Genomic DNA, 25,694 nt, shown 5'->3' with positions numbered 1-25,694 from the left:
ATACGTTGCCTGTTTACTTTCACCTGTGTACACGGCAGCACTTTTTTTACTGAAGACAACAAAACCATCCTATATTGCTTTGTATTGTGTCTTTGTTTGCCCTCATGACAGGTTGAATTTTGGGCTTTCGCTAGCTCAAGGGTCACGCCGTGACCGGGAAAACCACACAAATATTTACCAACTGGTGTTTAATGCAAGCCTAAATCTAAGTAGGCAGGCGTTTTTAATTTTTTTCCCCACACTAAATGCACCATAACCGCTAAAATACACCACAGCGGGTTGTTTTTTCTTTGTTATTTAAAGCGTATTAATCACGTTTGGATTTTACGTTCCCAAAGCATGATGCGATTATGAAGACGCCGTAAAAAAAGAAAAAAAAAAGGGGGGGGGGGGGGCTACGGAAACTCAGACCACCAGCAGGGTTTTTCAGCGTGGACCAAAATCCAAGCACACGGTCCTCTATAGCACTTCACCACCATCGAAAGACGAGCGCCGCGGCTGGGATTCGATCTCGCGACCAGCGGGTCAGCAAGTTTCAACTTTGGCTCTATATTGTTTGAGCACGAGGAAGGAAGGAAGGTGGATTAGGGAAGAAACGCGGGTTAAGGATATCATAGTTGAAATCAAGAAGAGGAAATGGACATGGGCCGGGCATGTAGCGCGTAGACAGTATAACCACTCACCGTTAAGGGTAACTAACTGGATTCCCAGAGAAGGCAATCGGGTAAGGGGGAGACGGAAGGGTTAGGTGGGCAGACGAGATTAAGAAGTTTGCGGGTGTAAACTGGCAGGCAGCAAGCACGGGACCGAGTTGACTGGCAGAAGATGGGAGAGGTCTTTGTCCTGCAGTGGACGTAGCCAGGCTGATGATGATGATGACGTTTGAGCACGAGCTGAAGGAGCCCTCGCCGTCACACCCCAAACTCCTTACACAGGCAGTTAGTCAAAAATAGTTATAACTCGCAATCATTAGTCCATATTGTAGCGGTTGATTGATTGATATGTGGGGTTTAACGTCCCAAAACCATCATATGATTATGAGAGACGCCGTAGTGGAGGGCTCCGGAAATTTCGACCACCTGGGGTTCTTTAACGTGCACCCAAATCTGAGCACACGGGCCTACATCATTTCCGCCTCCATCGGAAATGCAGCCGCCGAAGCCGGGATTCGAACCCGCGACCTGCGGGTCAGTAGCCGAGTACCTTAGCCACTAGAACACCACGGCGGGGCCATATTGTAGCGGAAGCTTTCTTCTTCGACGATAATATACGCACGCGTGGCGCACGATCGTGCAGCAGCAACGTAGAGCGTTGTTAGCGCTGTCACGGATCACGAGTGGGGTTGATGATCTGCCGAGATTTTTTTTTTCTCGTAAGAAACGACTCCTGACCTCGCAATGGGGCGCACCCTCCTTTCGCTGACCTCGAAGTTAACTCGAAGCACTCGCGCCTGAGCGTCACGGCGCGAGAAATCGGCCGCTCGCTTGTCTCGTTATAACCGTCATCACGGAAGCAGCGGCTCAGCTTGTGTGTACAGGGCAGTATAGCGTTCAAAGTATACATGATGGCTCGCGCAATCAGTCGCACGAATCTCCGCGCACCAACGTTCACAGCGGAGCGAGGAAGTCGGTCAAACGCTTCCGAGACGTCCATTTCGCAGGACGTGCACGAGGCATGGAATAAACCGCCGAGTCACAACTGATGTGCGTACAACTGACGTGCTCGCTATAACGCATCGCCCCGCAACGGTCTGCACAGTACGCTATATACCACAGATTCTCGAGTAAGGTGATTATAGCACAGTATACAAATAAAGCAAAGGTTGCCAAGTAGTTTTTAAAATAACAATAGAAGGAAGTATTTATAAACAGCTCAACATAAATACGAGAAACACGAACGATAGCTAGAACTGCGCTGTTTCATATTTGAAAATGCGACGTGAAGTGGCCTACATTTGTGTCCTTCCAAGGAAAGGACAACAATCGAACGAAGGTGGCACACTGTAAACACGTACACATGCAACAAGTAATTTCGTGCATGCACATGTACCCATGTGTAGTGTGTGTGAAGAGTGTGTGAAGTGAAGACGCACGTTCAATAGCAAATGTTCAACCGTTTCGTATGACACACTATCTCTCTCTCTCTCCCTCCCTACGAATTTTTATAACACAAGCTCAGCTACAGAAACAAGACTGTCGCGACCCGGCATTGACATTTGTTTTTCAACATTCCTCATTTAGATATAGACGCCTCCAAAATACGCACAAAACTCAAGTATGCAACGTTTAAACAAAATCAGAATTGGTTCACACACTCCTTCAGCGAACATCCTTCATTAAAATCGAGCCCTCCAAGCAACCCGAAAGTTGATGGTAGTATACTTGGCTCGCTGAAAGGCCCAGCCAAACAGATCCAAGCGATTTGAATCCGCGTGTGTAAACGCTAATGAGATATTAGAGAGTTTTAGTACTGCGGAATGGTGCTACGTACGCATCACGCAAGCGCCTTGCGTTACGTGGCGTCGTTTGCCACTAATCGGCTTTTAGTACGCCGTAGTACCCGCGTACGTAACGAGCGTGTTGCGTCATCTGGTAGATCAAAATAGAAGCACGTGTTGTTGGCAGCCAATCCAAGTGAGCCAATCCAAGTGTTATAGCCAGATTATGGCCATATTTTAAGCCACAGAGCCGGTCGGTGCTCAATTGCCTTCGATGCCGCCATTTTGCAAAACGAAGTCTCGCGCTGTCGCGAACTTGTTCGAGAGCGGCGCGATCACCTCATACGTACGCACGCACGCATCTCATGCGTACGTACGTAGCGGCTGCGTACGTAACGCGATACGTGCGCGTTGCGGTCTGCGCATGCGCACTACGCAGAACGTGGCGTCCTTACGTACGCAACGCCGCCACGTACGCAGCGTACGCAGTACTAAAACTCTCTACTTTCCCGGCGCTTCCGTAGCATACCAACCGAGTGTGCGTGTGTAGAATGAAACGCCCATTAGTACGCGCGCTTTTTCGAGACGTGAGCCAATAAAATGCTTTCTCTCACGAAAATAAAGAGAGAAAAGGTGCTGCGTGGGCGCGTTATTTTTTTTCCGAGAAGCGAAAGCGGCTGATGACGCGAAGGGGTTTCGAGAATGAATAATCCCGCTGCGCCGGCGATGTGTATACACACGCTTGAAGCCTTTTCCACGACGGTGGTCGGTCCCGGAAGTGATCACGGTATTAAAGCTTCGCGTAACGAGGCTTTCTCTGAGCAGAGCTTCCGTTAAGAGATTTGCGCTATAAGAAGCTCTACACTGACACGAAGTGCTGGAACTGAGGCGACGAGATACCCGGGAACCGATACACGAATTCAACTTTATATTCTTAAGGAGATATCTACTGACGCATAAAGTAATGAGGGACATCCCTATTTTATCGCAGCTTGTGAATACCGCATCACTGCAGGTTTATTACGCGAGCCTTCTCCTTAGTGGTTTGTGTAATAGCAGCTCAACTTAACAGATTCTGCTACGTGCATAGATATAGAGTTGCATCGACCGTCTACTCTGTAACCACACATTTTAAGTTCGGCTGTAAACGACATTACACGATATTAGAAGCGGAATTATGCGCGAACGCGACTTCATGCGTGCAGGCGGGCATGAATGAGTGGATGAGTAAGTGAGTGAGTGCCTGAGCGAGCGGGTGAGTGAGTGGAGTGAGGTACGCGTTACAGTTAGTCCCCATAACAGGACGAATCAGGCCCGAGTCATAATTTGCGCACTTATCAGACGCAAGTGAACCTTTCTACGTAACAAGACCCGGTATACTATAAGGTTCCTGAAGCAAAAATAAGCACGCATATACGTGCAGCAGCTAAAGCGGTCAGAAACACGAAGCGAGGCGCACTCCCGCAATCGCGGGGGGTGTCTACTTTTTCAGATTGCGCCACACTCTTTAAAAGCGCGTCGACCCGTCAGTTCAGGCACGGGTATGCGGCGGGGTGAACACGTGTTTGCATCACGTCACCACCCTTCGCGCTTCCTGCAGTTGCGAGCAGCGTTCCCTGGAGACGCGTGTCTGCGGCTTGCCAGCGGCCCAGTCAATGACAGAAAGGATGATGTTGGGGCAAGTAGTAAATAACGGACGCGGAACATGCTTACGGCGTGCAGCCCGCGACGAGGTAAGCACCCGAGCCGTTAGTCCCCACGCGAACTGATAAGCGCAAATTCCTCGTGGCAATGACGCCGTGTACTGCACCTAACTGGTATCGTGCGAAGGAAAAGAAAGAGTGTGCAGTAAACGGAACTGGCACGCATATGCATACGAGACGTGGCCGTCACGACCGACCGCAGCGTAGGGGAAGGAAGTCTCGCGCACGCCAGAAAAGTCTGTGGGCGGCTAAGCGTAGAGAGAGAAGACACGAAAAGAGGAGGCGCGGATCAAAAAGAAAGGGGCGGCCTCGAGAGAATAAGCAAAGATAAAAGGAAAACAAACACGAGCGCCATAGCCCGAGGCCGAAGTGAAACAAGAGGGAGATGTGCAGGAAGATCTCCCGGAAGGTCGTTTCCACCAGGCATCGTGGCTCCTGCAGCAGCAGCAGCGGGAAAACGCAGCCGTGCGTGCATGAAGCAACATATAACTTCTCGTCTCGCATCCGGCAACCCCCCTGGGCACAAGTGCGAGAGGGTGTAGGTGTGCTCGTGGCGCGTTCTATGACCTCTGCGACGAGAACTAATCGGAATAATAATACAAAAACGACGATGGGAAACAACGTACCCCTCCCCCGGGCCGAAAATACTGCGGGTGCAGCACTATCTGGTGCTGCCGAGGTAACTCACGTTATAGGCAGGAAATTTAGCATCCACCACGGGAAGACAGGCCAGAAGCAAGCGAGCTTAGGGGAAAATGCTACACTGTCAGATGAACTGTGAGTGCGTTAGACTGTAGGGATTCAAATGCTTGATAGCTTCACGGTTATGGCGTTGAACCACGAAGCTCAAAGACGCAGATCCGACTCCGCGTCACATTTATTCAGGGGAGAAACGCAAGAAAACCCGCAGGTACTTCAATGCACGTAGTTCTGTGAACGTTGAACGCGAAGCGATCAAAATTCATCCGTAGTCCACCACTAAACGGCGTGCCTCCTAGTAACGTGGTTTCGGTACTTAGAACCTCAGATTTCGATTTCATTCGATTCATAACTGCAAGTACAAAACGTTGATATCGACCGCGCCCTCGCATCCTTGACTATAGGTCTCGCCGCTTTCTGCAAAAGTGAAAATTCCAAGAACAGCGAGTAAGAACAAACGGTAGCGTTAATGCCACTGTCATATTCATCAGCCTGACAACTCTGGGCAAAGGCCTCTAGCATGTTTCTCCAATTACCTCAGTCCTGTGCTTACTGCGGACTACAATATACCCTGCGTGTCATCATGTCCAACTAACTTTCCGCCTTTGTACGCATGTCTTCTCTCGCCATTAAACCGGTTTAGAAAAAAAAAATTATTGTCCCAGACATCAATAACATTTCAACTGAACATTTTTTTCTTAACCATACAATAACGAGGATAACAAAACAAACTTCATTTACATGAACGTGGATATGAGATGACGTAACCTCGTTAAATATACACGCATATATCTGAAGTAAATGCTGATGATGGGGCGAAACAGTGTGCATCGGATCATGAATTGTGGCCTATTTTGTGCTGGCTAACAGCCTTTTATTTTGTTATTGTTAACCTTTTCTTCTGTCGTGTGCATTAATTGACGGGTGGTTATATGTCGACAATTTTCTGGTATTGTGGCCTCTTATTTTGTTTGTTCTGGTTAGCAGCTTTTATATACTTTTTTGTTGTTTAGAGATGTTTCGGTTTTAACATCTGCTGTAGACGCCGGGCGGCGGTTTATGGGCGGAGGGACATTGTGCAGACTTAAGGCGATTCGCCGCTAATATGTGACTGAATAACAAACCCGGGGTGTGTGACCTTATTAGGTGCGAAGCAGCTCTTTGACTCACGTGTGTAACGCAGTGCGTACGTGCGTACATACGAACTCGCCGAAACGCGTTCCCCTCGCCGCAGGTGTTGGAGCGGCGCCGAGTAGGCCACGCCACAGCAGCACGTTGACGTCACGCTCCCCTCACCAGTGCACGCTGACGTCACTCACTCCATCCTCCGCAGCACACCAGCACACTCGCCGCAGCGCCCACAGCTGCCGGCTCCTCCGCCCGTTTACTAAAACACACAACTCTCTCGCTTCACCCTCTCCACCACCCGCAAAGCTCGACCGCACGTCCAGTCGAAACACTCTTTGGTCTCGTTCATCTGCGATAAAACTTACACGAAACCCAACCCACCTCCCGTGTCTTTGCATTTCAAACAAACGTTTACTCGAGCAAGTGCTACACTGAGTTTCGCTCCAAACTGTTCTTCCAGCACCCGCACCGACGCCCGTCTCAACCGGGTCAACGCCGTTCGCACAACTGCTGCTTCGCATCCCATCAGAGTTCCCTTCGGGGAAACTGCCGCCAACCTTGGGTTGATGGCCATCTAACACGGAATCATCCTCAGTTGCTTTCTGACGAAATAAAGTTTGTCCATCCATCCATATCCATAATTCTTTTATAACGTCATCCGTTTCGGCCGTATAAATAAGCACGCCGCACGTGCCGCACATTGCGGCGGGAACACGCGCTAAGCGGTTTAGCAGTGCGCGAGAATACGGGTGACTCGGCGCGTACAGAGCGATAGTTTCGACATCCACGTGTTCGGAATTTTTTCGGTCTCCGCCGCGACGGCGAGCTATAGGTTAGATTCAAAGAGGCGATAACGAAGCGACCGCCACCGTTGCCGCTTCATGGTTACGCGCGTTCTGTTTCGTGAAGCGGCACTAACAGATTAGGCGCGCGAACGCCTTTTACGTTGTACTATATATACGTAGGCGAACAGGCTCCCCGTACTCAAAGAGAGTTCTAGGAAAAGGCGGCCTTTGTGTAAGTATTACCGAAGAGCGAGCACTTACACGGAAAAACCAAGCACCCACAACAGCCCTGCTGCCCCGTTTCGCATTACCGCATACACGGAAATATCTACGCAGAAGGTAATTGGTCGCGTTTTCTTACCTGTAATAATCCATACCCTAATAATTCGACGTGCAAGCCATCTATAAGATGGTTTGTACGTGACGTCACGGACGCACCTTCTTAAAGGATCAATAGGGCTCCTTAATGACGGCTTTGATGACAAACAAGTTGCGTTTATGTGAAAACACCTCGGCAGGAACGTATCTGTGCGGGAATAATGAAATAACCTGCAGTTGATGTATCGATAGTGTTAATGTGACCTCGGTAACATATAACATCCTCACACGTTGGTGCTCCAACACGATGGTTTCGGTGACATTACTGTGCCATCTATACTCTTCAATTAGCTGGACACCGCCTGCACCCAATATATTATGTGGCGCAAGCTCCCAAATGATTGATTGATTGGTTGAATGATTGATTGATGTAGCTGTCATGGTTACGTTAATTTAAAATATTTTGTAAGTACTTGCAACACATATCTTACGAATTATGGTTAGAAAAAGCGTCCCCAGAAGCCATCAAGACAGTCGCTGAAAAACCCTCATTTTTACGACAAGCATACCTGCGATGTTGTATGTCTCCAAGATGCAGACAGAGCTAATAACGTTAATGCGCTTAATCTGATCACTCGATCTAGTTAGCGTTCACCTTCACAGACGCACACGGGATTTTGCCGTCTGTGACATTCAAACCATAATCGATTGGTAAGAATAACGAGGCTTCGCAGAAAAAAATGAATGAGCTAAGGACACAGCTGACGAGGCGGAGAGGAATACACGCCCACACAAACAAATGTACACTGAAGCATGCACTGAAAATATATAGCAGACCGAAAACAAGCCATATAATACGCATGTACACAGGACAATAAAAGACAGAAAGCACACAAAAAAGTGTAATAAACGATCCAGGACCAGCCAGTGCCGGAAAGCCAGCTAGACAAGACCACCCAGAAACAGCCAGCGCTTCATTTTTTGCAAGCACACTATATACACGCAGTTTCTCATCTTGCAGAGCAATAATACACGACCGTCCAGCAGTGCACCATGGTGAACAGTGCCGGAGACTATATATCCTCGTCAATCTTCCTTGACGCATCCCTTCCTGCAATTCAGAAAAATGGGTGCTAGGAGCGCAACATCGGCTGCTCCATCCACAGAGCATCCCGATTTAGAGTTATCTTAATCATGCGTGCCTTCATGCTTGCTTACTTGCGTGCATGCGTCCAGAGTATAAAAGCGCGGAACAGCCGTCAACGACCCGAGTCGCATCCGATAATATCGGTAATATCGACCGTCGATAATAATTAATCAGACATCTATACCCACGCCATTCGGTGCCGCAAATATCGACGCGTGTAGGAGGTAATAAACAATAGCTTTGTACGCAACTCTAAGCAATCGATCATGATGATCTCATTCATTTGACGACTGGTGACAAGAGAATGAGCAAGTGCGTGGAAGAGATGACAAAAGAGCTGCAGGCTGCAACACAGCATAGCCGCTCAGATTGCGGAAACCGGTTGCCGACAGGCGCGAATCCATACAGGTCCAATCATGTAAGTGCAATCAAACCAACTCTGGCAGGAAGCCTGTTCCGGTCGTAAACCATTTTATGTAAGCGTCCTAAAGCGTGGTTTATAACTGAACGCGATACGCGGAAAACGATGAAACCTGTCATACAACGGACGTAAGACCACTTGAGCAACGCAGCAGCTGTGAGCATATTGTACAATGCAAGAGTGGAAAAAAAAAAAGCCTCACGTGTCAGTTTTTTTCCAACATTTCGTAATTTCCACAGGCCTGGGACAGCGCTTTCATGCTGCAGCTGCGGTGCAATTATGTGAACACTAAAAAAATACTAAATGTAATTTATGGTTTTTAAAATGTTCTTTCAAATCGCACATTACTTCGCTTTGCAGTAATGAAAGTTTTTTTTTTCGAAAAAGATTATTGTGAAAGTACCTCTTTTTCGATTTTCGTTCGCGCGGGCAAAGGTTAAAACCTCTGCATTTTAGCGACATCTGCGATTTAAAACAAATTTTTGTTGCTTTGTAGCCCCAGTAAATGTCGAAACTTGGGTACAATGTATTCAGCTTCAGTGTGTGTGTGTGTGTGTGTGTGTGTGTGTGTGTGTGTGTGTGTGTGTGTGTGTGTGTCTGTGTGTGTGTGTCTGTGTGTGTGTGTGTGTGTGTGTGTGTGTGTGTGTGTGTGTGTGTGTGTGTGTGTGTGTGTGTGTGTGTGTGTGTGTGTGTGTGTGTGTGTGTGTGTGTGTGTGTGTGTGTGTGTGTGTGTGTGTGTGTGTGTGTGTGTGTGTGTGTGTGTGTGTGTGTGTGTGTGTGTGTGTGTGTGTGTGTGTGTGTGTGTGTGTGTGTGTGTGTGTGTGTGTGTGTGTGTGTGTGCGTGTGTGCGTGTGTGTGTGTGTGTGTGTGTGTGTGTGTGTGTGTGTGTGTGTGTGTGTGTGCGTGTGTGTGTGTGTGTGTGTGTGTTTAGTGCGTGCGTGCGTGCGTGCGTGCCATTTCATGTCACAACAGAAATTTTCCAAATAATATGTATGTTTTTTTTCGCATATACCATGAAATACTACAGGAAAACATGTTTTGCTCAAAAAAAAATGTGAGAACAGTGGCGCACCCTAAAAATTTGCTTGTTTTGGTTAAATTGTGGTTAATTGAAAAATATACATATAACATATTTTTATGTCAAGATTCGAAACTGCGCGGCCCTACTGCTACGGAGGTTCTGTTTAGTTGTATTTAATAACTCCAAAATTTTTGTGTTTAAGTGACAGCTACATATATATCTTCAACTAGAAACAAAAATCATCAAACTCTCAGCTTTATATTAGTGTCGTTTCAAGAAAAGCGTACATTTGTACAAATATCTTTAGGTGTGAAAGACGTCAAATTTTCCCGTAAAAATATTGTGAAATCAGAAAAAAATATGCTCTATTAGAAAACATATGACAGGTTTCATCGGTACAGTATTAAGTGTTTCTCACTTAATACTGTACCGTTACTTCCATAAATAAACAATGCATACTTTCGAGGAAAAAACAACAACGCTTGTTTTCAAGTGTTGTAAAAAATAATTCATTATATCTTTATGCCAAATCTGGAACGCAATAGCAGAGCAATGCATAGCCATGGTGGTTAAATTTGTCCAGGTTTCACTTCTATCTCATGGTCACGGAAAGTTCTTGCAATAAGCTTTACGTACAAAAGAATAAAGCAAGCTTGAATTATATTTCGCTTCATATCGCATTGTTTTACCCTCGGAAAAGAAGCGTCGCAAATCTCAAGAACGTAATCCATCCGAAGCAGATCCGAAGCCTGTACTTCCCATAATTCCCCATGGGGGTACAAGCGCCGCTGAAGGAGCCCGCATATAGCGCCAGATTACCCACTAGGTATTATTGCATGAAACTCTATGCGTGTAAGCTTGCTTGCGGGACCACTGGATAGTATGTACGCAGGACAGCGGGTAACGGTATCGTTGCTTCATTGTACTATTATAGCCGTGAGAACAACTACAGCCGGATACAGCTTCACAGAGTTATACGGCACTTCCTCCTCAAAGGGGGGATATATGGACGCCTGCTCCAATCCGCGCGCGCTCCAGACTGACGTCACGAGCAGGACTGCCGGCAACCCCGCCTTCCGAGAACATTGTCGAGTGCGTGAGTGGGTCTATTTCTTTAGTCGCGGAGGCAATTGGCTGGCGCGCTTCGGTCGTCTGGGCGGGACCTCTCCGGAATTTTTAAGTCGTATCCGACTGTACACTGTACACAATAAAAGTGTACGCAATGCGAGTTATTTCTTTCGGTATGCGTCTACACATGTCATATATAGTACGACGTGGCAACTACACCACGAGCTGCTGTCCGGCGTCCATACCTCTCAATGGGCCCGCCTAGCAAGCTGCCAATGTTCCCTTCCTGCAAACGAGGCCGCTGCGAGTGGTAATCGAACCGGCGACTTCCTTACGGCATGCAGGCAGTGCCTCGGTGCGGTGCCCCGACATCTCGCAAACTAGGCAAAAGGATGGGCAATTTTAGCCGCCAGCTCACGCACACATGCATATCCGCAGCGATCCCTGCGGCTTCCGTTGAACCCATGTAGACGTTCGTGCACGTACACCGACGCCAGCGGTCAGTCAACCTGTTTCTTCCGCCAGCGGGCGCAATTTACTCTTCCCTTTTCTTTTTCTTTTTTTCCCCCGGCGTTATCTGCTTATTTTAATGAAGGCGCGCCAGGAGAGACACGTAATGAAAGGGCCGAAGGTGCCAGTGTCCCATCTTTTTTTTTCTTTCCTTCCGCCCAAGAAACATCGTCGTCGCTTCTACTTATCCCTGAATACATATATTTAGGGGGGGGGGGGGGGGGGAGTTGGAGGAAACCTCAGTCCTCGCCAAAGCACGCCATTGGGCTACAGTTGATGATATATTGTTATAAAATATCGTAGCGCTACATTGGACGGGTACAAGACAGAGAAGTACAGTCGGCCAAAACTTTAGCTATTCTGCATGAGCGGCAGTTTTTTTTTTTTTCTGTGTATCTTCACCATATCACAGAATTAAGTTTCAAAAAAGGTGAAGACAAGTGTATGCCCAAAAAGCACATGTCCTCGAAGTAATTCTTCGTAACTTCGTTCCCTAATACGGCGCTGACAGACAAAAAAATGGACACCGCACGGCATAGCTATAATCTTGGTTGACTGTACATGACTGCATGCACGGACGCTGACTCCAACTATCGATTGATTTGTGGGGTTTAACGTCCCAAAACCACCATTTGATTATGAGAGACGCCGTAGTGGAGGGCTCCGGAAATTTTGACCACCTGGGGTTCTTTAACGTGCACCCAAATCTGAGTACACGGGCCTACAACATTTCCGCCTCCATCGGAAATGCAGCCGCCGCAGCCGGGAATCGAACCCGCGACCTGCGGGTCAGCAGCCGAGTACCTTAGCCACTAGAGACTCCAACTATCGAAACGACGGGTGCGGCACTTAAAAAGCCAGGGCGGAATTAGGGCAAGCTATCACCTTTTGTTCAGTATCTCAAATTCACTGACACGGAAGCATATACGGATGTGGTGCTGACGCAAGCGTCGCCTTTCCGTGTGATCAAAAATGCTTCTGATATATAGCCTGCGAGCTAATCAGTCCTTACTTCTACTTTGTATTTACTTTACTTTATTTATTTAGTAATACTGTCAATTCCATCAGGGATTTTTGCGGGAGTGAGTTTACAAATACAAACATGGTTTTACATTCACGAAACTATACAATAATGATACATGGTTACAAAAACTAACAATAAGACATGATAATCATTATCTACTTATGTTATTAAGGAGTGCGAAAAGGTAACAGAACAACACTTTGTCTCAGTTACATAAAATTCACTGCAAAAGAAGGTTACTTAGAGAACAATAATGATAACTGTACCAGGTGACATCAAATAATAATAATAATGATAATAATAATAATAATAATAATAATAATAATAATAATAATAATAATAATAATGTGGGATAACCACCACATGATTATGAGAGACGTAGTAGTGGAGGGCTCCGGAAATTTCGACGACCTGCAGGTGGTCGAAATTCTGGTGCACGTTAAAGTACCCCATGGGGTTCTTTAACGTGCACCTAAATCTCAGCAAACGGGTTTACAGCATTTACGCCTCCATCGAAAATGCCGCAGCCGTGATTCGATCGCGCGACCTGCGGGTACATCACAAATATCAAACACACAGCTGAGATGGACAATGATATATGAAATAGCGATAGCAGAGCTATAGCGTGTTGCTGATAGCGCGGCTTGGTCAGCCAGCAAATTCAACAAGTTTGTCAACCATGGGCTGTGTGACCACCGTTTTCAAGATAGCGTTTCAGTCCCGAACAGCGCGAGGAAAGAACGAAAAAGTAAACGCATTGCCGCTGCAAAAGTATTCTCGGAGCGTGCGGTGGTGCTTATAACGGGTTATTCTGGAAGTGTGGTAGGAAATGTAGGCGTGTGAATCTATTTTAGTTTTGTTACGCAGGATTAGGTACAAAATTTTGAGTCAGAACAGCATTGCACGACTAGCTAACGTGCGAAGGCCAATCCGTGATAGCATCTGCGCAGGCGAGCTGGTGCGTCTAAATCTGTTGCTGCAGATAGAACACTCGGCTTTTCGTTGTACAGCCTCGTAGCTATGCCATTTCGAGTAGACTGGAACCGTGCCACACTCTCAAATTCTGAGATAGGAAGTATAATCGTCAGGTAGGCCAAAAGAATGGCTTCCCTTGTAGAGAACAGCACAGACCACTGAAAAAGCATTAGCTTTCGCGTTGCTATGCTCGTAACGCGTTCTATAGCTTACTAATTATCGTGTAACGCGTTCTATAGAACGCGTTACGAGCGTGTATACGTGCACCAACCATCCTATATATCCTGACTATACGACGACACCCAAGTACTTATACTGAATGACGGTGTTAAGGATGATATGATCAAAGCCGTACGGAAAGGTAAGTTTGGATTTCTTCTCATCGCAACTGTTTTATCGAAATTGATGGCCATTTGCCAGCTCTTACGCCATTGTGCTAACAAAATAAAATGCTTGTTAAAGGCTATTTTCATCTTGCTTGCTTCGTATTTCTCTGTACATGACGCGGTCGTAGCAGATAATCCAATCTTGGATAAAACCTGACGAGTTATGTCGTTTATAAACAGAAGGAACAGAACAGGGGCTAAAACGGAACCCTGACGTACTCCAGAGAGTTACGGCATAATTTCAGAAGTGCTGGCTCCCAGCTTAACAAAATAGCGACGGCCTGTTACATACAGCACGTGATCTAGCGAAAAACACGCTCATCCCCTAATAAGCGTTTAAGCGTTACAAGACGTCAAGCATGGCAGACACGGTTGAAGGCCTTTGAGAAGTCTATAAGAAGATTATATTTATCTGTGTCTCGTCATTAATTCATTCAGCAAAGTGATGCAGGATTTCAACAAGTTATGTAACGGCCGGTGGGCCGACCAGCCCTGAAGCCGTGTTGATAAAATATATATTTTTTTTTATTTTCTCAAGTCGCGGATCCTATTAGAAATCCAGAAGCGTTAGCCGCCGCCATCTCTCAATAATAATTTTAGGTATTTTACGTCCCGAAAATGCGATGAAAATACAAGGGGCGCCATTGTGGGCCCGGAGCTCCGGAAATTTCGCCCATCTGGCGCGTTTCAACGTGCGCCCAAATCTGAGCACGCGGGTCTCTGCAGCTTTCTGCCTTCATCGAAATGCAGTCACCACGGCCGAGATTCGATTCCACGACCTTCGGGGGTCAGCATTCGAGCATCATTACACCTAGACAACCGTGGGACACGGGTGCAGTGATTTTATATCCAAAACTTACACATTTGTATTGCGCCCGTAACACTTTACATACTATATACAGAACGGCAAACTGCAGCGTTCCCGTTCTTTTCATTCGACTGCAGTCGGAACACCGTTTTTTGTTGATCGATCGCACCAAATAGACGACTTAAACAGGAGAACAATAGCCCATCGCATTCTTTGTTCGAGCACTCTTTTTTTCTTTTCATACAAACGAGCATTGCTCCCGTATAACCCGTTCGATACCCCATTCAATAGGCGTCGCGTGAAACAAAGAACCATCCTTCTTCCTCCGCACTCTCTTCCATTACGCGTTTATATTACGCTATATCATTGTACACGCAGAGACTCTTTTACGTTACGGACGGCCCGTAACGTATACATTGCGTACAATAAGAGAAAGTCGGGCCTATCCAGCTGCTGTGAGCTGCAATGGGAAAAGGGTGTATTTTCTTCTTTTTTTTCTTTTTATGGTCGACCTAACACGCACAGCGTTATACATACAGCTGTAACAAACAGTTCCTTCAGTAGCGAAGAATGTATGTTCGCAAAACGTGCGAGACGCAGAATTTCATTCATAAGAATCTCAAGTATATAGTCATTGCGCATTCTCTATTGAGTCACGTAGCAATTACCGTGTAAACGAATATCAATATAGCGCAGCGGTCATTCAGCCGAATCCCATTTGTCATTTTAAAAGCGATCACAGCTTTCGAGGCGCAACGCGCAATTCATTTATTTGCTTCGGAGCCATTTTCCTAATCAACTTTTGTTTATACAAGCTTTTTACTTTCGTCACGCGGACCAACTTGGTGCCTCCCGTAACTGCGTTTCTTGTCATCAAGCATATATATCAGCTAATGGTAATAATAATAATAATATATGTGGGATTTTACGTCTGAAAAACTAAACCACAATGTATTTATGAGACACCTTATAAGTGAAGAGCATATATAGTACGCCCTGTGAACTGTTCTCGGCACATATCCACAAAACACGTTACAGGGAAACAAAACATAGAGGTTACCCTGGTTTGTGTATCTGCTACGTCTACGATGACAAAATCTACACCACTTTTTATCCAACATTATTATTTAATTAAATGCAGTCGGCATTGGAGCAGTAGCTGAAATATTCATAGACATTTCGGAAACAATTCGTATTTGCCTAATTGTATCATTATACCATATAGGATACCATTAGACTTGAACACTCGAGAGTTTTAGAACATTCACCCACGTTTGCAGAGACGTCGACGTTGAGAACGCTCTACGATAGCCCGTGTGATATCGCGGCGCGAATAAACGAAATCCGTGCACACTGCATTAAAAACCGGCCGCTAAGCTGACACACATCCACTCAAACAGAAAACGCTACGCTGACACATCCAGACCTCGCAAGTGTCACGCTCTTCTTTCTGCATAGCCTCGTGCATCTGCTGCGTCCGCCGAGTGTAATGAATTAAGCTGGCAGCAAAGTACGTTTCTCACAAAGGCTGCGACTTCACGGACAGGCAGTTGCAGCGCCCCTGACTTCTATGTAATTTATTATCTTGCCCGCCGCACTGATATTACACTCGACTCTGCTTTCGACGCCCACCTGCGTGTTTTTTTCTTTTCTTTCTTATTTAAAGCGTGAAGTGAAGATTCCTCGTGCACGGTAGCGTTTTTTTTTTTTTTTGAGCACTGTAGGAACGTCTGATTCCACGTATGGCATCACGTTCTTGATTTAGAGTTATACCAACGTAAGAATACGAAAAAAAAAACTAAAAAAGCGCCCATTGTACCGAGATTTCCATCCCCCCCCCCCCCCAATGGTAACAGTTTAGATTTTGCGGCCAATTTATTTATTTATTTATTTATTCATTCATTTTCTTTACCCTCAGGGTACACAGTACATATCAGAGGGGAAGGGCATGCACAACAATGAAAAAAACAAGGAATACATTGTTTTAACGGCAAAGCTGTGCTGATGTCGAGGCTCTCACGTCCGCCATGTTCGGGAGCCATAGCAAATCGTAGTGGGATTTACCCACAGAAAGCGGATAAATCCCGCTACGCTATGTGCCACTCCTCGCACCACTCACTACTTCCCCCAACTCCACACTACATTGCCCTCTAATGCTCCCTCCGCTCCTATACCCCTGCTTTCACCCACTTCATGCCCCTTGATTCCGACTTCATTCCCACTTCATTCAGCCCCACTGCAAGCCACCAGCTTCGCCGTTTCATTGGTGTCTGCAATTGGAGCTGGCCGATTTTTATGGGGCGAAGATCCTTATAGGGTGTGGGTCGTTCCCTGCTTCGTAGTATGTATGTAGCCGGCTCCAGTTGATGAATTGCTCGATAGATGGCATTGTCTGTATCTGTGATTGGGAATAATATTACTACATGACATTCGTGGTTATCGTATAGTTGAACAGAGACAAACGGTCGGACCGACGGACGGACGATCGCCCCACTCATTCACTCCACGGGTATGCTGTGATTTTTTTTATATAGACCATCATAATCAAGTTCCTTCTTTCAAATCGCTAAGAATATCGTTCAGAAAATAGGCCTAAACATGACATAATAACGCCGACTCGCCCCAATTTCGTCTGATCGGCGTTCGGTGGTTGTACGTGAACGCGAAAAGATAGTGTCTCATAACATTGACGCGAAAGGCAGTGACAGCAACGTCTCCATCAACGCGTAGCAACGGCGAGCGCAACTGTAGCCCGCGTGGCTACGTATAAGCACTTGTCCAGTTCAACACCGAGGCAACACATCACGGAGAAACAACACGCCACAGAATCGTCATGCCATACCAACTAGCCCAAGCTGCCACACTTCTAAGTCACAGTGAGGTTACGAGAAGCGATAATCCGTGTCCACCGAGGCCGGACGGTGATCAAATGCATCGAGTCCACCGTTGTACCAAGATGGTGTCTGAAAATGTCACGCACGCGCTGCGCAAAGGTACGTTTTATGAAAAAAAGGGGGCACTGCGAGAAGCCAGTTGCGTGCTGCCCGCGTCGGGGCCTCCCTCCGTCAGCGCTATTACGTCGTCTACGAATCTTGCAAGCGCAGTGGACGGACGGTCTTTTAAAAGAAGGAAGGTCAGTAGCCTTGAGGCGACGCTGACGCCGCGAGGCAGGTGCTGGGAGAGGGGATAACTGCGCCGAGGAGGCTAGGCGGCGTATACCCACAAAAAGAATGGCCACGTCGGCAGCGATCAATCCCCCCTCCCCCCCTCTCTTTGCACACTCTTCCCTTTCACATAAGGGAGGGAACCCCGGCGTCACACAACCACCGGGTTAACTTTCTCTCCAAACCGGATTCCCCGCCTTGGCCGCCAGGCCAAGTCCAGGACTACGTCCCGTCAGACGCCCAACAACGCAACGCCGGAGGCACTGCGGCATGCCAGATACGCCGAGCCAGACGCGAAACTCGGCGAATCGCAAATGATTCAAGTTTCCCGGCGCGCAGTACGTATAAGTGCGACCATCGAGTTCTTCGCCCTACCGAGCGTAGCCAAATACTACTGCGACAGGTCACAAACAAGCGGGAAGAGAGAGTGTGAGCAAGGGAGACGTGAAACTTTTTCTCTCGCTCTTTGCTCACCCGCAGAGTGCATTAAACTTCAGGGGCGCGCAATTCCAGGCAATCTGAATACGACCCGTATATTTTTGCTGTATGGAGGAGGCAGGTCGAACCTGTATACAGCTTCGGTGTCTGTCGTCTTTCGCGAAATGTTCTTTAGTCGCGTTTTGCGTTAAACTAGTGACATCTGCGTTAAAATAGTAAAAACGGCCAATGAAGGGCACGAGAAGCGAGTCTCTGGATAACTGGTTTGCATGGACGTCACGTAATTCTTACCGAAACAACTGTACCGGAGCACCCCCCTGCGGGTATTAATATACCGCCCTACAAACAATCACCTCAAAGGTTACAAACTATCCTCCGGAAGAGACACGACGTCAGGCAGTGTGTCACAATACAAGTACTGCAAATTACTTCCGTGGGTGACTAACTCTCCAGTTTTGCGCTGAACATACGTTAGCCACAATATCCTTTTTTTCATGATTACTGCCACATTCATCGCATTCGAGCCAGTGATGTATGCAACGCAACATGAAGGAAAGTACAGATACCTTCAGGCGCATGGCTTCACTGAAAAGAGGCTAACCCACGAATGCGGAGATGCTACTTGACTCGTACTTGACTCAAGACAGTCTTGCCGGTCGCCATAAATCGTTCTCGAACTTGCAGACGACTTGAAGGCGACTTGGCTCGGTCGAAGTCAGGACAAGTTTCCAGTCAGCTGCGTGGCTACCTTAAAAGCGACTTCATGGGTAAGGTCGAACAACGTTTGCACCAAGAGCGATATGACAGTCCAACTGAAGAAGTATACTTGTCGTTACTGTATAGAAAAGCATCGCTGTCATCAGGAGCCGATTGTCGCCCTGTGATACTCGTTACCTATCAGACAAGGAATTCATGGTGAACTGCGGAACCTAGCCTGTAGATGCCCATATGTCCGATACTGGCGAGTAGGTCGTCATGATGCAAGTGACGATTTGATCATATTCAGCTACCGTGGGTTACTAATTTTGAAAATCGGGTGACAAGAAATGCAAGGTATACCTTGCATTTCTTGTCGCCCGATGAACGGTCTTTCTTGGACGGCACGTAGTCTATAGACTACGTGCCGTCCTGAGAGTATTTCCACACGTTCACTCGCACATACACAAAGAGTATGGGATCTTTTCTCAGTGATAATTTAGGAAGAAGTGCGAATGTCTTGCTCATTCGTTCGTCTGCAAACTTACAAGCCCACTCATTTGAAGCGCAACAATAAAATTTATGCTTGTTTTTTTAGTTACCACGACACAGAAATAAACAAGGGGGTGATTACTCATGTTTTGTTAACAAGCAGTGAAGGCGCAAAGGAAAACCTTGCATTGAAAAATTTCAGAGTGAGGCAGAAAATCAGGGACCTCAATTGCACCGAATTAAACGAAGTCTTGCCAAGTGAAACCAGTCAAAAGACCTAAAGTATGTAATCCGGTGACGCGCGCAAACGGAATAGAAAAATAAACCTGTCAAGAGGACATTACCTTTCATTACGACAAAAGACTAATTGCTCTACCACCGCCTTGAAGGCGAGACTGCAGTCTAATTAGCCACACATCACTCAAACGCCCACCCGATAATGCCAACCAGGCTGAGGCCGCTTCTAGAAACAAGAGCGATCGATTGAAAATATGAAGCAAAGAATAAATCTGATCATTAGATCAATATGACGAACGTACATAAACTATCGTTCGTCGCGTTCATTTTCGCTAATTGGAGCGCTATTGCACAACACCACGGCTAATGGCAGGCGCAGGCAAGAGACATTAGCCGCTATCGCAAGACCTGTTCTTGCACGCAGCCCTTCAGTCTGCGCAGCCGTTGTGCTGCTGCACCACAGGTTTAATTGCGATATCAGAACAGAGGGCAGCGAGCCGGCCGGCAGAGTTAAGATGATGAGTTGCTGATAAGCTAGCAATCATCCTAGCATACAACTCGCGTTGAAAGACCTTATCAGGAAAGAGTTCACCAAAGCCAGAAAGCGCGTCACACATTTCATTTGCACGATGGCGTATAAACATGTTAACTTGCGTAACATTAGATACAGTCCCCGGAATATAAGTACACAAAGTGAACGAATCTAACACACAATCTTCCGTCGAAATGCTTTGCATACAAGCACTATAATACTTCGGGTTCTAGAAATCTCCCAAACGGGATGGTAAAATGTCGCCCATTATAGTAGGCGATCTTGTGAAATGACATGGGTCTGGCAATCACGGAAGGATATCGTGCCACAGTGTAACGTTTTCCAGGTACCAGATGGGTAATTGACGTCAGCGCGGTACCGTAGAACCTGTACAAAATATTACCTGACATTCGTGCAAGGATAGCGCTCACTGCCACTGAAACGCGATCTTCGAGTTGGCTACCCTCTCGAGCCTTCGTCGAAAGGTAGCTATTACCGAAGCGACCCGTGACGGTAGGTGGTTATTACACGCGGCAGACTCAACCTTACATGACGCCCCTTACGCGGGGTTCAAGGCTGACTGAAGCTCGCTTGACGGGCGAGAGCCCGAATGTTTCTCTTCGAACAGGATGACCGAAATCGGTGTGTTGATCCACGCAAAAGCTTCGCCAGGCGTTCTGGCCGCGTATTGGACAAAATGCTCTTTTCCCATAGGAAAACAAGTCAAGCCATAACGTGGTAATAACTTACGAGATAGCGCCTTCGGCTGTGTTGATAAGCCACCCGCTTGTCAAGCAGTGCCAAAAGGAGAGAGGAAAAAAAGACAGAATGACATGGTCCCTAAATGAGCGCAAAATGCATCACTAATTGCGCCCAGGCGAAAAAGGACAGGAAGCTCGCTGCACAACGCGGTGCGTACCGACAAAAGCAGAACGACGCTCGTTTTCCATACCCGCTTCCTTTCCAACCGCGGGCTCTCTATCGCAAAGCACATGACGGCTCCACCGCACGACGCCGGGCAACTTATTTTACGGCCGAGATTTCAGATCAGCGGGACGGGGCCGTTCTCATTTAGCTCACCTGACGACAAGGTATCCCACGCACGAATCTCCACGATCGCCGTCGCCAGGAACGGGTAATCACAGGGTTTCACGAGCACAGACTGTTCACAATCCCACCTGTTTCGGAGCACACAGACGCAGAACACAACCACCGGCGGCCATCGCCAACCGCGAGTGCGCGGTCCGGTTTCCGGGCGCTAAACGTCATTTCCTTCAAAGCGAAGTATCTTTGCAAGCTTTCGCCATCTATGAGCGATCCATTGCACTGCTGGCGCTGTAGTTTGTTGCGGGGACGGCGAGAAACGAGTTTGCCGCGAACGCTGACCTTATTCAAATTCAGTTTCTACTAAGGGCCCTTGTGTTGCTTATGTAGTACTTCGGCCAGGCGCAGAAATCTGATCCTTTCGTTCTTTAGTGTAGTTAAAGTCACACTTGCGTTAAATACGCACTGCCACAATTGTAATCGACGCGCGTATGTGCGGGATTCTAGAAGAAGGGTAAGTGGTGGGAGAAGAGTTGGGGAAGGTCGAACCTAATTACCTTAACCGATGACGATCACCAAGCCAGATAATGGGGAATGATTATGAATGACGATAGTTGCAGGGATGATTATTATTATTCCTAATGAGTAGTGACAATAGGTTCACTTTGCAGTGAGCCTTCAGCGAAGCAGTAACGAGGCAAAACTTTGCGGCTTTTTAAATGGGTACTAAAGTAATGAATGAATCGGCTTGAATTGAGAAGTTGCACTTTGAGAACCCTAATGGCGCCATATTTCACCATCGTATACTCATTATAGTGGAGAGACTCAAAGTAAATGTTTTATTTTTAAATTTCGCACCAAAATCTTTACGCACGACGTAACGGATCTCAAACATCTTACGTGAATGTCCCTTAGCAGTACGGTGTACTTCGTTTTTACCGGTTAGAAACTACGTTTGACCGAGTAGACACCGTCAATATTTATGATGCTCTCTTGTGCGGAAGTTTATGTAGTGAAGCCACCGCCGACAATTTTCTTTTCGTGCGTTTTCTTGCTCATCAAGCATACGAAATCTGAAAGTTGGGATAGTTTCTATGAATGCATGAATAATAAAGAAGGCAAAATTAACGATGAGAGAAGGTAGCGCTCGTATCGTGCGCACGTTCCTTCGCTCGTGCCTGTTTTTTTTTTTTTTTTTTGCTCGCCTGCTTTAACATGCCATCGTGTTTTCATGGTAAGAGGGGTGTGCTTGGTATGGTGAATTTGCAATTTACCAATGATTGAAATAATCATTTTACATCAGAAGCAGCTTATGGCGGAGTTCAATCGGGTGTGCGGCGTTACCACCATTACTGCGCATGCGCCAACTCTCCGCCCTCACGCGTCAGCGCGAGATTGTTGGAGGACCCTCATGCGAGGAGAAGGGGTAGTTGGCGCATGCGCAGTGGGAGAGCGGAGGGTTGTCAAGGCACCCTCTCCTCACATGAGCACGAGGAGGTGGTAGGAAGAGGAGGTGGCAGAGCACTGCCTCCGCTTGGTTTCACTCCCATTTATCTCCGTCACAGCTGTGCACTATCGCGCCGTTGCACTTCGCTTTTCGGCGCACACGTTGTAACGCACAAAAATGGGAGGGTGGTAACATAACTGGTACACAACACATACCGAACTCCGCACATAAATGAAACATACACGGAAACATACAAATGGAAATAACAAATGGAAACGCAAGTGAACACCAGCGCTGCTTCTCATCCCCACATGGTTCCCTGTCATGAAATATGGAGTAATTTTTAACTTTAGTGTTCTTCAAGTGCTGTACATTTATTGCCACGGCGCGCACAAATTCAAGGGGCGAATCACAGAAAGGTGGGCGAGTCCGTTCAGGACCACAATGAAATGAAAAGAGGCAGCGCTGGGACAAATACAGAAGACGAGACGACGACATGGCATGTGCTGTTCTCACAACTGTGGCGAGTACAGCGCATGTCCTGCCATCACCTCGTCTTTTGCATTCATCCCAGCGTTGTCCCTTTTCGTTCCGAGGTGGGAATACAAGGGTCCGCAAATACTTCCCATCCCTCAGATTCCGTGCACTGACTTGCACCAATCTTCAAAGACTACAACGAAACGAACGAAGATTCAGCATGTAGCATCGTGTCGCGTTCTCTGTTCCAATTGATTTGATTTGATTCTAATGATGTTCGAGGCGCCTTTATTTGCCACATTCAGCTCTGTGAGGCACGACGTGAATGTTGTGACGTACGTCTAGTAAAACTCTCCGCTGCATTCTCTAATGTCCGACCCGAAGCAAAGAAACAATAACCGTAGGCGTGTGCAGGGTTCCCCTTCAGGGGGATGTGGGAGGGACGGCTCATGACAGCTGCAGACTTTGCGCCACCTCCGAAGGTGAGTCACTTAGGAGAAAACAGGTTGTGAGCGAAAAATCATCAATTGTTCGTGACTGAAAAATAGGGAAAGATGCGAATAAGATAAATATTTAAAATTTCCAGGATTGAATGATGATAGAACCCACGTCGCTTGCTTCGCAAATAGGTGTTTTACCACACAGCCACGCGTCTGCATGGAAATACAGTGAGAATTACATCATTTGCTCGGAAATGCACTGAAAATAAGATTCGTCCTTTATAAAGACACGCGTCTTGTATACACGCTTTACAATATAACATGTAATATTTATTCATTTATTTTATTAGAAATACTGCTGATCTACCAATGCAGGGAGGGCATAGATAATACAAGTCATAAGGAAACAGAAAGACAGAAAAAGAAATCAATAATTAGGCCAGTTCACAGAAACTGCTTCAGCATGTACATTTGCTTCTATAATTTCGAAGAGCACGCGTAATACCGCAGTAGTATTGTGTGGTATAAGCGTACATTGCCGTTGGGTGACAGGACAAGTAATTACCATAACGACTTCATGGTTTAAAGCCGGCCACTGATTACAAAAAATGACAGCATATCTATGGAGTGAATGATGATGAGTGGGCGAAGCGTCCGTTCGTCCGTACGTACGTCTATGCATCCATCCATTCGTCAACGCGTGGATCCATCCGCCCGTCCACTCGTGGGTTCATCTGTGGGTCCGTCCATGCATCCGTCCATCCGTGTGTCTGTCTGTCTGTCTGTCTGTCTGTCTGTCTGTCTGTCTGTCTGTCTCTGCTTGTAAGTACGTATGTCGGTTCGTCCGTATTTCTGTCTGTATGTCCGTCCGTATATCTGTCTGTAAGTCCATCCGTCGGTCCATCTAGTGAACACTCCAAGTACCACGATTTCGCATCTTTTCATAATCAAATATTCATTCAGAGCTAAACGAGAGGCAGCTACCTATTACATACAGCGAGGACGCACGACCCACGGTTTAGTGAGCTTCACCCGTAAAAGTACACACGTTACGGTGCGTATCCCCTTAAGTGCGCGTAGAGGCTACATAGAAAATTCGAAAACATTTCACACACGTTGTGATTTCAAGCATGCTACCCATTACACAAGATGCAGCCACATGCGAATTAATTGACACAAGCTACTTCCCGCTTTACATATCCAGCTTGTCTGGACACCAGCGGCTTAGTTCGCGTGAACTACACCACGTGGCGTATCGACCTTAAATAATTCAAAAGTCCCGCCATAACTTATGCAGTGACGTAGCAATGAATCAACTATAATAAAAAAAAACTGTGCATACACCTTGTGACTGTCGATTCACCTCAGTGCACAGATAAAAGTGCGCGGTGCATTGGCGTTATCTCGACGGTGACGACGGCCAATGAATCGACAGTTTTCCTAGACATATTGCCAAACAGCTCGCAGCATTCCGCACGAAATGTCTGGCCGTCATAGGCCCACCCTTGGTGTACCCAAAAAAAAAAAGCTTATTTGTTTTTTGTTTAAGTGTTTTTTACTTTCTGCAATGCAGAATCGGTGGGGATATTAAAGAAGCACGCTGCTTCCAGGGTTTCGTGTTCACTAAACGACGAGCTTGTATACGAACAGGACATTGCTGTTGCGCCTTTTTTTTTTTTTTTGCGCTACCCAATCTGTGCTGGCTTGCTCCTTCTTTACATTGAAGTAAAACTAAATAACTTTGAAAACGCTAGAAAGGGGAGTATGAAAACGAAGTGTAAGATGTGTCTTTTTTGTTTTAATTTAGTTCCTGTCGAAATGATGCTGCTACCTCTAGCTTGGCGCCGTCGAAGCGTCTGTGGCGCCAACTTACGTTCGCAGTCAGGCCTGCTTTCACGCCGAGCCACGATCTCGGTATCGCACTATCATTTTTTCTCGCGATCTAGGCCGGTACGGATGGAGTTCGGTTAAGAGGTTAGCCACTCAGTGATTGAAGTTACCTTGCAACAGCACCTCAGACTATGTCCTGATCAAACCTGCGATCAAGCGCGCCCGTGTCCGCCTGGCAACGCTGCTACAGTAACAATGCATTTTTGTTATGAAAAGAACCTTTGCAAGCCAAATATTCGATAAAGTGTCCACTTCGCAATTGGACTATATTGAGCAGTCATAATGGCCAGAAATATATGTCAGATATGCAAGAGAGAGCTCTTTCTAGGAGTCAGACAAAATTTGTTCGACAAAAATACTTACGAAGGCCCCAGTTGAAGTGGATGGTACGGTGACCTGCACGCTTG

At 46.8% G+C, this 25,694-nt stretch overlaps 1 protein-coding gene across 3 annotated transcripts in view; it reads right to left on the bottom strand.

The window, feature by feature from the left end:
* The window catches only part of Pgant5 (polypeptide N-acetylgalactosaminyltransferase 5), a 316,819-nt gene extending 295,602 nt beyond the window's left edge, over positions 1 to 21,217 (bottom strand). For all 3 annotated transcript variants that reach the window (XM_075888159.1, XM_075888168.1, XM_075888164.1), the window contains exon 1: positions 21,070 to 21,217. The gene's annotated coding sequence lies outside the window, so the exon portion shown is untranslated. The remainder of the gene's footprint in view (positions 1 to 21,069) is intronic.
* Positions 21,218 to 25,694: the final 4,477 nt, after the last annotated feature.

The sequence above is a fragment of the Rhipicephalus microplus genome, chromosome 1 (assembly GCF_043290135.1).
Source record: "Rhipicephalus microplus isolate Deutch F79 chromosome 1, USDA_Rmic, whole genome shotgun sequence".
Taxonomy (NCBI): Eukaryota; Metazoa; Arthropoda; class Arachnida; order Ixodida; family Ixodidae; genus Rhipicephalus; species Rhipicephalus microplus.
Note: the sequence above shows the minus strand (reverse complement) of the source record. Positions and strands in the feature narration are given on the sequence as shown.